General features: G+C 40.0%; 1 long non-coding RNA gene across 2 annotated transcripts in view; it reads right to left on the bottom strand.

The window, feature by feature from the left end:
- LOC142827234 (uncharacterized) overlaps window positions 1–13,036 on the bottom strand; it is a 36,068-nt gene that overhangs the window by 8,247 nt on the left and 14,785 nt on the right. The window contains exons 3-4 of one of the 2 annotated variants that reach the window (XR_012901831.1): window positions 5,165–5,239; window positions 1,373–5,035 (exon numbers count right to left, since the gene is read on the bottom strand). This is a non-coding gene — a long non-coding RNA (uncharacterized LOC142827234). Of the gene's footprint in view, window positions 1–1,372; window positions 5,036–5,164; window positions 5,240–13,036 lie in introns of those variants that run through there. The other variant, XR_012901830.1, reaches the window with a different exon arrangement.

Below are 13,036 nucleotides of genomic sequence, written 5' to 3'. Positions count from 1 at the left end.
CAGTAGAATCATCTCAGATGCGTTCCTGAGACATTCTGGAACAGCTTTCCCATAGCAGTAGCGGGAGCAAACAACCTAGTTTTAAGATTGAGCTGATAGGTGTATGGATAGGGTTATATGGTGCTGTGATAGCAGGGGATGGGATTTGATGGCCAAGGTGGTCCCTTCCTCTCCCACGAAGCTTTGCACACCTGCAGTAATTGGGCAGTCCTTATTTGCCAGGGTTTCGGAGTTTATAGCTATGCTTAGCAAAATCCTACACATATTAGTAGGTTTGAAACCAACCCAGCATTCCTAAACATTAAAAATGTCAAATACAAAAGGAGATTCAATGTGTCTGTAATAGTAGTAGCCTGGGAATGCTTAGCAAACAGGAGACATGCACCCTTCCCCCTGCACCCTATTTTTCAAGTTTCATTTTTTTCAAAACATTCACATACAAGCCAAATATTATACATACGAACATTGCCAAAGAGTAGTATCAATATATGCAGCTAGTAGATACGTACCTAGAAGAGGTTAAAATGATAATTTTTGCATCCAAGTATCAATGCATATTAAAATAAATATCCTCAAAGCATCATTTTAAGTCTGTAAGATCATGTTTATAATTACGATTTTCCCTCACTTGTTTATAAGAACCCTCTAGGAGACTGAAACATCAGTTTCCCTTTCCCTCAATCAGACATGCCCTGTTCTGTTTTCATAAGGCTCAGCTGAAAGGTTTGAATTTCTGGCCTTTGGAGGAATAGAAAGGGTCTTCCTTTTAGCAGACATAAGCATTGACACATTTATTTTTAAAAGACTTATAAAAGGTTTTTAGGACTTTGGATCTGACTCTAAGAAGGAATGGGGAAGGGTCATTCCCATTTATCAAATTTCGGGCCTACAAATCTTGATTGTGTCCCTTTAAGCAGATTCCAAATGGCATTTTGCTTTCTCTAGAAATGCCAATATTTGAAACACGGATGTGAGCACTGAGGGAAGAATGGCTTTTCACCATATGAAGTGTATGCATAATTTCCAGACAAGAAATGGCATGCCACCTTATTCATTTATCACATGAAATGGATTCCACATTCTAAGCAATGATTGACATCAGGTATGAAGAGTTAGTCTGAAAAAAGCAGAGGCTTATTACATTATGACTGCTGGGAAGCAAGGAAGATATTCATGAACATGTTTCTTTTCTTCCTCCAGTGAATGGCATGCCAAAGCCTCGATACAAAAGTGACAATACATGATAGCAGCCACTCATTCTCCACCATGCCAAGTGCACAGCATTGCAGAAATGGTTTCCATGCACCTCAGAATCGGAAGCATAGCAAATTTAAACTTCATATATTTTGCACAAATGAAAGTAACGGCCACACATACTAACGTGTTACATTTATTTGGCAGCAAAACACATGTTACCTGGAAATAATTTCATTTAACGACCTGAATGTTGTCTAAAACAACAACAACCCTGAAATGATTAAGTGGCTCTAGAACTCTTTGTTAGAGTGCATACAACTTTTGTGTTTGCTTTATATAATCATTCCCACAATTCAGGTTTACTAGAGTGAATGATGGTAGAAATCAAATTTTAATCTCACATGCTTAAGTACGCATGTAAAGAGAATTTTTCTTGAGCATTTTGCATCAGAAACAAGATTACAGGCATTCCGTACAATCAACTCTATTATATTTTATTCCTTTTAGTTTGTCATACGACCATCCCCAGGAAATAATGTTCTGCCCACAGACATTCTGTGAACAGAAAAAGAGGATACATTCATCATCTGAATTATCTGTTGCAATATATGCGGGCCAGTTACTGAATTTCTTATAACAGTGGCGGAATACAAGCTTTTTATTCATAACATCTGGAGCCTGACAACTGGCTATCCTATTTTTCCATGACGAAGGGGGTTACAAAATAGGTTGTTGGCTGATAAAATTAATGCACTAGTTTCCCATTGCTGAGACAGGCTATGTTTATGCTACAGATCTGAAGTGTGGTAGTGATTGTTCCTTCCCCCTCTGCGTCAGAGGGAGACCACAACACCTCACTACAGCAACAGGAAGACTGTCAAATAGCAGGAGGAATTAGAAAACAATTGTTAGCATCTGACGCTCTCAGTGGGCAGGGCACCAAACAGTCTGTTGGCTCTGACCCTCAAGTGAGATAGAGCTAAGGAGTAGTCCAAAGCTTTCAGCCCTCTGCCAGGGCAGAGCAATTAAGCAGGTGGTGGGCCCTTATCTTCAAGGAGGGCAGAACACCCAAGCAGTTTATGGGCCCTGTCCTTCGGGCAGGGGCAGAGCACACAGGTAGTTTATGGATTCTGGCCTGCAGGTCCAAAGGCAGGCAATGCAAGCTTTTTGGCTTGTGGTGGGAAAGCTGCCACCCTGAGACTGGAGTTGGCAGGAGAGGAGTAGGCGGGATATGGACCCATCGGACTCCACCATATCCGAGCCTAGGGCAATAACAATGGCAGTGTTTGCCACTGGGTTAGCAGGGAATCCAGCTGCAACACACTGATCTGCATGACCTAGATCCTGGGGTCATCCTCTGCCTCTCTGGGATATGAGGCCAGTGGCAGTCTCCACAGCTCTGTGGTGTCTGAGGTGGCAGGTAGCTCTGGAAGCAGAGATCATCAGGGGGAAACATGTCTGGCTCCTTCGGCAACTTCCCTTCAGAAGCAGTCTCCTCCTGGCCCAGGGTGTTGCTGGCTAGCATCAGCAACCCAGGCCTGTAGTGATTCGTTCACGTCTGTCTCCTTCCCTCGATGGGCTCCAGCTGAGCTGCAAGCTCTGCTTTTTGTACTTCCTGCCCTGCCTCTCAGCTTCTGGTGGGAGGAGCAAGCCCAGGCTGACTTTGCCCACCCATGGCACAGAAGTTGGTGCCTCCCCCTCTAGCTCACAGGGAGGCCACTGCACTACAAGGCCTTACCATGGCACAGCTGAGTAGATCTCCCACCAGCATTGTTAAACCAAGCCCATAATGTGGCAGTAGTTATGGCAACAGGAGAGTGTCTCCCACCAACACAGCACTGTGCACACCAGTGCTCTTGTTGATGAAACTTGTGGCAGCCTTCACTCCACTCACCAACAAAAGTTTTCATGAAAAAAGTGCTAGTGTAGACAAAGCCTAAGGGTAAAAATCCGCCTCAGTATGAGTTGTCCCATAATCAGGCTCCTGATTGTGGAAGGTGGTCAGTTGTATAACACAGTAATAGAAGAGTAGTGTGTATAGACTAAATTATATTACAGATGTCAAGTGCTGAAGCTCCCAGAGAGGATGGCAGATAACTTGTGGAGTTATAGGATAAAAGTGGTGGCTTCAGAGGAAGGAATACATTTCCAGACAACGCAAGGGGTTGGGGAAAGCAATGTCAGAAAAAGTGGGGCAATTGATCCAAATGGCTTGTGACTCATTATCACTGTGGCCCTGGGTAGGTGACTGAGATGTGTTCTTTCGAAAAAAAGAAAAGTGAGCAATTTCATGCCCCCAAAAATATGGCTGAGAGGCAGGAGAGAAGTCTAGTGAGCCAATGTCATATTGAATATAGAATGACACAAGCTGAGCCAGTGTCTTGCTGGTGGCAGGAAGGATCCCAGATGTCTAGAAACCCAATAAATTGGACATCCCTTTAGCACCATGATCTTCAATTATTCCTTTTTTATTTGAAAACTAAAAAAAAATTATGCTTCTTTCAGAAAACATTACAATGTTAATGAAGCTATGAAGAAAGGTTATCACGGTTGATGTTAAGTCTGTAGCTTTCTGGAACATACCTGTTTTTACTGTGAAGTTGTTGTGAGTGGTGCAGTCAGATTGCAAATGTCTTCTTCAGTGATGCCTGGAAGAACTAAGGACATTGGTAGAGTGGCCACATGGGGGAGATTCTGGCCCCCTGTGAGTTGTATGGAAGTTCTGCTAGTAGGCTGACAAAGAGTGAGGCTATGGAGGAGAGTCTAGTGACCCACAATTATGTGGGTCACATGCCTTCACGTCCATATGGCCTGAGTGGTATTGAGGTCTGGTAACAGCAATGCCAACCCTTATGCTTGAGTGGCAATGGAGAAGACGTTGTGTGGTAGCATTATTGTTCCCTGGCTCTGGAGTGTGGGTTGGATTTGGCTATTATTCTCTCCAGAAGGTTTTGATTTAATAAGAACAGAATTAAGCAAGATTTTTTTAGAAGTAAATCAGTGACGCCTTGTACAACTTGATTTAACTAATTAAAGTTGGCCCGTGGCCATACCATCTTGGGCTGTGCGTGTATCAGCTTTTATTAGCGAAGGAACATCAGGATGGATCCGCACTTGGACGGGGGACTTTGACATAAATCCCGGGTACTACAAGAGAGGCTCTAACTGAGTCAGTAAAAAAGGAAGCTCCCCCCAACTCTGCATCCACACTGCACTGGGATAAGATGACACCCTGCAAGGGATCAGCTGTGCTCTGTAGCCAGCTGCTTTCAGAGGAGATGTTATTACAATCCTCACAGACATGCTGGTGTTTCAAAAGGGGGAGAAGAAGACATGATCCTTGCTTCAAGCACCTTAGGAAGGCATTTCAGACATGACAAAATAAAGGGGAGGTAAAAAGACAGCTGGGAGGTGTCAAGGGGAGAAGGGCAGCAGGAACATCAAGATTCTCCTGCTCCTCAATGAAACGAGGAGCAGTGTATGAGGGAGTACTTGCCTGCTCCCTGGTAACTAGTAGAAATAAATGGGGTTAGTTGGCTATAATATCCTTCATCTTTGTTCCAAGACTCTGCTGTGTCTAACCCATGATTATATTGTGTATTTCTCTGTCTCCCTCAAGTGACTGAACCGAAAGACATGTATAATTTGATCAGAACCTTGAAGCAGACACTGGGTCTTCTTGCTGAGACAGAAGACGTTTCTGCTTATAGAGTCAGTGTTCCCAGTTTCAGTCCCTACTACTAGTCTCTCATGCAGGGGATTTGTGTTACATATGAACATAAGAACAGCCATAATGCCGAGTATCCTGTCCTCTGACATTGGCCAGTGTCAGGTGCCCCTAAGGGAATAAACAGAACAGGGAATATTTGATGATTACATTTCCAGTCACCCATTCCCAGCTTCTGGGAGACCATTCTTGCCCATCCTGGCTAATAGCCACTGATGGACCTGTCCTCCATGAACTTACCTAGATCTTTTTTGAACCTTGTTATAGACTTGGCCTTCACATCCTCTGACAAGGAGTTCCACGAGTTGACTGTGCCTTGTGTGAAAAAAAAATCTTATTATTCAGGTTGTCACACCCAGCCCCAGAAATGGCTGCATTTCACTCGTGGAGAAGTGAACTTTGCAAACCAAATCCTGAGTAGCAGACAAACCCACACAGGTCACATCTCTTGTAAATACTTACAGAGTCCTCTGCTTTGCTACATGCCCCACTAGCCCATCTCTGTTGTTTATTCCTAGAGTGTGTCACCATAAGTTAGTTTAGGAGCTAAACCTCTAGTTGTAGTTTGGGTTTGTTGCTTTAAAAAATAGGATTTGTTTATAGAACACATTCATTCTTTAAAAAAAAAAGTTTTCAAAGTTTTTGATAACTCTTAGGGAACAGTATACATATTCTGCAGTTGTACTGAGCATACTGAATCAAATCCTCAGTTCTTATTTGAACAAAATCCCCACTGAGTTTAATAGCAATGTTTCCATTGCTCGTGATTTTCTCATATAAGCCTAATGATAGCTGGAGTTTTAATTCAAGCCCCGTCTCCTGGAGTTGATCTTGTAAGAAGCTCAGTTTTCATCTTTAAGTGAATTTCTATCCTTCAGAATTGCAGAGAAAAGCTTGAAAACATGACTCAATAAGACTCAAATACGGGAAGGCAAATAATCCAACACTTATTATTTAAAAAAAAAATCCTGTGATTCTTCAGCCATTCTCATGATTTTGGAATGCTTATTGCTGGCAGCGCTACAATTGGAATTCAGCCTGAATAAGGACTAAAATTGTGAGCCAAATCATATCCTTCTTGAGGAAAAACAAAACAAAGACAGGACTGAAAAACAGGGGCCTGATTCAAAACTCCAGGTTCAAGATGATGTCTTTCCTTGACTATAAATATGGATCTAAATATTACTGAATTGGGCAGGTGGCAGTATTCCTATCGGATTCAGCCCCAAACTGGCTAAATAGGCTCTTTCTTTAAAATGAACTGAATTGAAACAGAAACCGCAGATCCCAAGTCTGAATCCAAATCTGCCTGGTTCACTAAGGTTTATTCGTGCATTTAAAAGTTAAAACTTAATTTGTTCCTATTTTCAGACTACCTGTAAATGTGGATAAATATTGATTTTACCACACACATAAATATTGATTTTACCACGCACACAAATAAACCTATGTACCATCCACAATTTTACAGAGATATATTACTACTAACACCACAGTTCAGAAGTGACTGCAGCACACTGCCTGGTCTCTTTGTGCATGGAAACACACAAATGCTTCAGGACTCAAATACTCATCTACAATTTGCTGCTGGCATTCCTCACAGTCAGCGCGTATTAACAATTCATTAACAAGGAAAACTGGTCTTTCTTTCCAAAAATGTCAGGAGGATCTTAGGCTAAAGTCACATGGGGCACATATATGTCTGATTCTAAAAGCTGTTTAATCTATTTAATTGACCTGGGTACAAGTTGGCCATTGCTGTTCTCAGAGGTGCCACTTACACAGGCTTTACTGGCACAAATGAGGCTTTCAGTAGGGAAACACAATATCCCAACTGCTGCTGCCACTAGCGGTGTTTGTGTCACTGAAATACTTTCCACTAAAGGGAAATCTTGAGCAAAACAACACAGCCAACCTAAGCAGTCATACTACTGAAAACCCCCACTGATGGCTTTGCCCCTCTTTAGAGTGATTGCTCCCCCCCACACATACACACACATTCCTATCACGCCTGTCAACATAGTACCTAAGTGCCTGCAAGCATTTGGTACTATGAAAAAACAAATATACTTACAGAGAGTAGCATAACCACCACAACCTGTTTAATTTATTTTTCTGTAACGTGCTCAGTGTGTATAGGGGGCAGTGTTGGCCAGGGGCTAGCTCCCTGGGCTAGGACTCAGGAGAATTGGGGTCTATTCTCAGCTCTGCTAATAGCCTCTTGGATGACCTAAGGAAAGTCACTTTACTTCTCCATGACTCAGTTTCCCCAGCCATAAAATGAAGATACCGAGTGACCTCCTTTGTAAATAGCTGATGAAAAAAGAGCTGGACCTTGTTATGACCATAATGAATAAATCTAATTCCTCCTGCAATTACAGTATCTCTCTGTTTCTGGAGAAAAGAAAGAAAAACCTGATAGTATTGAGAGAAAGGATGTCCCATATGCCCCCAAACAAAATCCTATGGAATCAAAGCACTTGCATTCTACTGCACCACAAGTCTCCCCTGGTGCAGACAGGAGCAAATGAATCACATCCCATGTGATATAGAAGTTAGTCGAGTTACATAATGCACTACTTGCAGGCATTCAATTACTATAGTAAGAGGTGTGGTATAAGAGTAGAATTTAAGGGCCTAGCTTTAGAATTACACATTTGAAGACATTCATCTTAGAAACAAAACACAGAATCTCCATTTTTCAATGTCATCTGAAGGCCTTAAGGGCCATCTGATCATCTAGTAGTCAGGCTTCCTATGTACCTAGGCTTGAAAGGATCAGATTTTTATCTGTAAAGATAGATAAATATTGACCACACACACAAACAACCCGAAATATTTAAATTGATAATAATCAAATATACAGCGAGGCAAAGGGTGAAACATAGTACCTGAGAACTTAGTAGAATTTGAATTAAGGACATTTACTTTGTTTAGACGTGTATGATCATTTCTGTTTGAACGGTTATAAAGCTGTAACTTTTTGAGTCTCAGCATCTACTGTCATTAAATAATTACCCGACCCCGCCTCACCTGTTTTTCCCACATCTATGAAAATTTACATTGCTAAAAAATGCTTAAAGTCCACAGTTTTGCACCATTCTGAACATTTAAATAGATACAAATAAAAAGAATGATTAAGAATAAAAATTGATACAATTTATCAAAATTATATACAAATAAAAATAGAATTCTGCTAAGCCACCAACTCAGACCATTAACACTGCCCAGCCATCTTCACACTTAGTCCTGCCATCAGAATTGGTTCAAAGTATCACTGCCCTCGGGAAACTAAACTTTTGACAGTAGAAGCAGGTTTGGATACTTGGGTTTACATTAGCACTTTTATATTACAGGCATGCCAAAATATTTAAAACCCTAAGAAGTTTTCCAAAAGATTTCAAGCTTTAAAAAAAAATCCAGTTGGTTCTAACTTAGCTCTTCATCCCTACCTTTATCTTCCTATGTCTATCTATAACTTCCCACTATATGTTCTTATTGTACAGTAAGGCATTAAATGTTTTCTCTTTAACTTTGCCCTCCTCCACCCCCCAACCCTGATTGCTACTCTGTGTAAATAAAGATGGTGTTGGCATGTGTGTAATGACCCTAATCATTGCAGAAGCATATGAGTATCTAGAAATTCAAGGCACATGATGCAGGTGATATCCAATGAATCAGGCATCCCGAGTCAGCTTGCAGCATGAATTACTTCTAACCCTCAGAAAGGGTAGTTATGCTAGGTCAAGTTGAGGTCATTAGAGCAACCCAGGGAAGTTTACACTGCGAATGTTTGTACTATTCCTGGCTGGCAGAGTGTTTTTATTGTTTACGTCTTTCCTGCTTTAGATCAGTTTCCAGCATTTTTCAGAATACTTTTTACATTTAAAATATAGCTACCTGAAAATATAATTTATTTTATTTTAGGCTCAGAAGCATGCAGCTGCTTACAAAGAAAAAAAACACACAGAGAGAAAACAATACATTATTTGTACATCATTTACTTTAACTACAGCCAGACAGTGATGGTGTCATGTTAATTTCTCAATACCTTTAGATGCTGCATCATGCTCACAGGAATAATGGCTGCTACAAGTGATACAAGAATAACAAACACTCGGAAACAGCTTCCCCTTAAACAAACGCGGTGATAATAAGAAAACAGCTTTGTGACTAGACTCATGGAAAAGAAAAAGAAGAAGCCAAGCATTAGAAACAGGTTTGCCAAATGTACCGCTGAGTTGTCTTTTCTTTCCTAATCTGTGTATCTGCTGTTATACAAAAGAGCTTTCAAGGGCTGGCCTGGTAAAGCACTCTCAATTCTTTCTTCCTTTAAAAAAGGCAGAGCTGGCACAGGCACAGTAAATAAAAATAACAAGCATATGATGCCCGAGATGCATGTGAACATAAAGTGACGTTGGCAGCCCCCGCAAATAGAACTCCAGTTAAAAATAGCCTTTGTCTAAATGTGGAAAGTGTGTAAATATAGTAGCAGTTTCAACTTACTATAGAGGCTCACAAGCTCCAAGGAACAGAAGCTTATTATAGAGCATGTGCGTCAGAGGAGGGGAAAAAAAGGAAAAAAGAAAGACAAACTACTCTGCAATTAGTAGCTACAATGAGACGTAAATTAATTTTTTCCCCATTCATTTTAGCATTGTTTGGAAAGTGGACAAGGGTAAAGTCACTGGCAGATGCAAATGTCTGCATGTTGCAATAGAGCTAAAAAGGAAAAAGAGGAAATTACAGGCAAGAGGAAAGATAACTCTAGATCCAAGAAAGACAAACTCAGAGGGCTTTTTGGGAAAAGAATGGTTGCACAGAAAATGGAATATGGAGACAGTAGGGGTGATTTTGATCTCAGTTACGCTGTAGTAAACAAGGCCTACTGTAACTTCCTTGACTTCAATGGCGCTATTCTGGATTTACATACACTGGTGTAACTGAGATCAGACTTTAAGCCGAGGAAATGGGAGGCTGTTTTTTTGCTGATGAAAAGAACAAGAGGGGCAGTGATCTGTCTCAAGAGAAATGTACATACTGGATTCTGGTGACAGCAAAATAGACTTAACTTTTTTCCCCTCATACTTGACCTGCTATTTCATCCCACATATTCAACAAGATGTGAAATAAGGAAACTTGGAAGACTTTTAACAGGCATGACAGAAGGCCACAAAGGACGAGCGAGTTACATTAAATCCCAACAACATCTTTCCCAGGCATTATTAGCCGTGGCATGCACATCATCCTTTAAAAAAAAAAAAAAAAAAAAAAAAAAAAACCTTTAATTGTATTTATAAAAAGGAAGGAATGATCCGTGTACTGGTGTCTCTACTGTATGATTGAAGATTTCTTCAAGAGGGCCTTTAAATATATTCAGATTAACAAAAAAGGGTATTTTATTTATTTCAGTTTATAATGACATAAAGCACCCATTTGCTCCTCTGAGTGCAATCACAATTATTGTTAAACAGAAAAAAATACAACTAAAAGTAACACCAAATTCCCAGGAAAACTCTAACTATGACGCGTGCGCGCACACACACACACACACACACACACAGAAAAAGAATTTTCTCATAGTCCACAATGTCTCTTTTTCAGTAGACCCTTTTCTATTATCTAGCTCTTATTTTTTGCTTGACTAACATGGAATGGCATGTGTAATCAAAAACAGAACAATTGTGGACTGATAAATGACATGACTTGCGACATCAAGTTGTGACCCTGGTAAAAGTTTTTCATAAAAGTTGCCTTTTTAAAATGACATGGTAAATTGATGCTATAAGTTCCGATGTATATTTTAAATTAACCTTCGATACTGTGCATCACTAAAAACAAGTTAATTTTAGTACTCCAAGAAATAGACTTATATGGTTCACTCAAGTAATCATGCCAAATGAATGTTTAAATGAGAACAGTTTGCCAAATACAAAGCAAGAACCATATATAACCTCTTATACAACTACATAACACAGCACTGCTGGCTGCTTTACAAAGTTCTGGCTTATGTACAAATTCTAGCTGTTAACTCCCACCACTACCGGACCAAAAAGGGACTTCCTGGAAAATATCACCCTGGCTATCTGGGATTAATAGTTTAGCTGTTATTGTGGGTTGCTTTATCCCCTCAAAATGAAAGGTATTTTTCAAGTTCAAAATATTGCAAAGCAGATGGATTTTACTCCTGCTCAGTTTTCAGTCAGACTCCCCACAATATTGGCAACCTCCTTCATTTTCACTGTTTTACTAAAAAAGCAGGAATGAGAGAAGAAAGAGAAAAAGGAAACTGATATGCTAAAAGCTCCTGTTCCTATCTTGAGAGTAATTCTACCTTTCTCTAGTCTAATGCATCATTGTCCTAGTATTTGTGATCTATCCAGTGAGCTGTTGTATCAGACCCATCGAGGTCCTACAAAAATATTCAGGAAGAGTTTCTCTAACATAAGAGGTGAAAGGCTAAAACGGATTGTTATTTTCAGCACTTGCATTTCCCACCACCTACAAACAAAACAAGTTAGTGTAACTAGGTAACTTTTAAAAAGTTAGAACAAACTTTCTGATGCCTACTAACCTTTATTCATAGCCATGTTCTATACTTGGGAGTTATTTCGAAAAAACCCTCCTTATTTCAAAATAATAAGCAGAGTGTCCACACTATCGCACCTATTATTTCGAAATTTGTACTCCTGCTTTCCTTGGGAAATAACACTTATTTCAAAATACAGTAGTTACTTTGAAATAGCATTAGTGTGTATACTCTGCTGCTGCTATTTCAAAATAACTGTGCCCCAAAGTCATTCACAGTAATGACTCCTCAGGGTTTCCTGAGGCTGTTAGTCAAGATAGCACATCCACAACAATGGAGCTTGCCTCGGATTAACTTCGAGGCTCCCCAGTATTGGGGACATGCTATTTCGATTTCATTATTTTGAATTTAGTTATTTCAAAATAATTTCCTAGTATAGTCATGCCCATACAGAGTAACAAATAATCCACTATAGAGACTGTTTTCCTTTTTGCTTATAAGTGCTACATAGTTTCTGCGTTCGCAATAAATCTGTTTGGACGACTGCCCTAAAAGTGTTACCATGGTGATTATTTTGTTGCTAGAAGAACTGAAGCACTTACTGGTCACAGGAGAAAATCTTATCTTTTTGAAAAATCAGCAGGTGGCATTTGTCAGAATCTCTCTACTTTTTCATTTTTGGGGGGCGAGGAGTTCAGCAGTTTATGAAATTCCTTCACATTCAGTGTTACCTCAGGTTAGGAGACAGCAGATGTTAAGTAGTAGTGAAAACCTCCAGGATATTTTTCTCAAAAAACTGTTGAGTAAATAATCGTTATCTACATATTACTCAGATAAGGGGAAAATGCCATTCACCTGCAGAGTGAAACATTACAAGTTGACAAAGTATGCTAATCTCCTGCTGCACTCCATAGTTCAAGTATCACAAATATTTTTTTTTCTATGGAATATTTAAAAGTAAGGAAGAGAAATGGTGCAAAAGAAACTAAATATGTGTCCTTTTGTTTTGGAAAAGTGCAAACACAGCACTAAGCTTTCAGACTAAGGCCTTGTCTATATAGAAAAAAATGCATTATTTTAACCTAAACTGTGAATTTAAACTGACTTAGTTAAAGCAGTGCAAACCCTCGTGGGGACATTCTTATTTCAGTTTAACAATAGCTTTATTTTATTTTACTTAAGTTGATAAGGACATAAGAATGGCCATACTGGGTCAGACCAAAGAATACTAGCCCAGCATCCTGTCTGCAACAGTGGCCAATGCCAGATGCCCCAGAGACAGTGAACACAACAGGTGATCCTCACATGATCTCTATCCTGTCTTCCATTTCCAGATAAACAGAGGCTAGGCACACCATTCCTGCCTATGCTGGCTAATAGCCATTGATGGACCTAACCTCCATGAATTTATATAACTCTTTTTTTAATCCTGTTAGAGTCCCAGTCATCACAATATCCCCTGGCAAGGAGTTCCTTTTGTTTGTTTTAAACCTGCTGCCTATTAATTTTTCTATTTTTTTCCACCTCCCACTGCCCTCCATCCCCAAAAAAGTTTCAGTTTTCCAAAATCAAATTATTTGGTT

Source organism: Pelodiscus sinensis, chromosome 2 (genome assembly GCF_049634645.1).
Source record: "Pelodiscus sinensis isolate JC-2024 chromosome 2, ASM4963464v1, whole genome shotgun sequence".
NCBI classification, from domain to species: domain Eukaryota; kingdom Metazoa; phylum Chordata; order Testudines; family Trionychidae; genus Pelodiscus; species Pelodiscus sinensis.
Note: the sequence above shows the minus strand (reverse complement) of the source record. Positions and strands in the feature narration are given on the sequence as shown.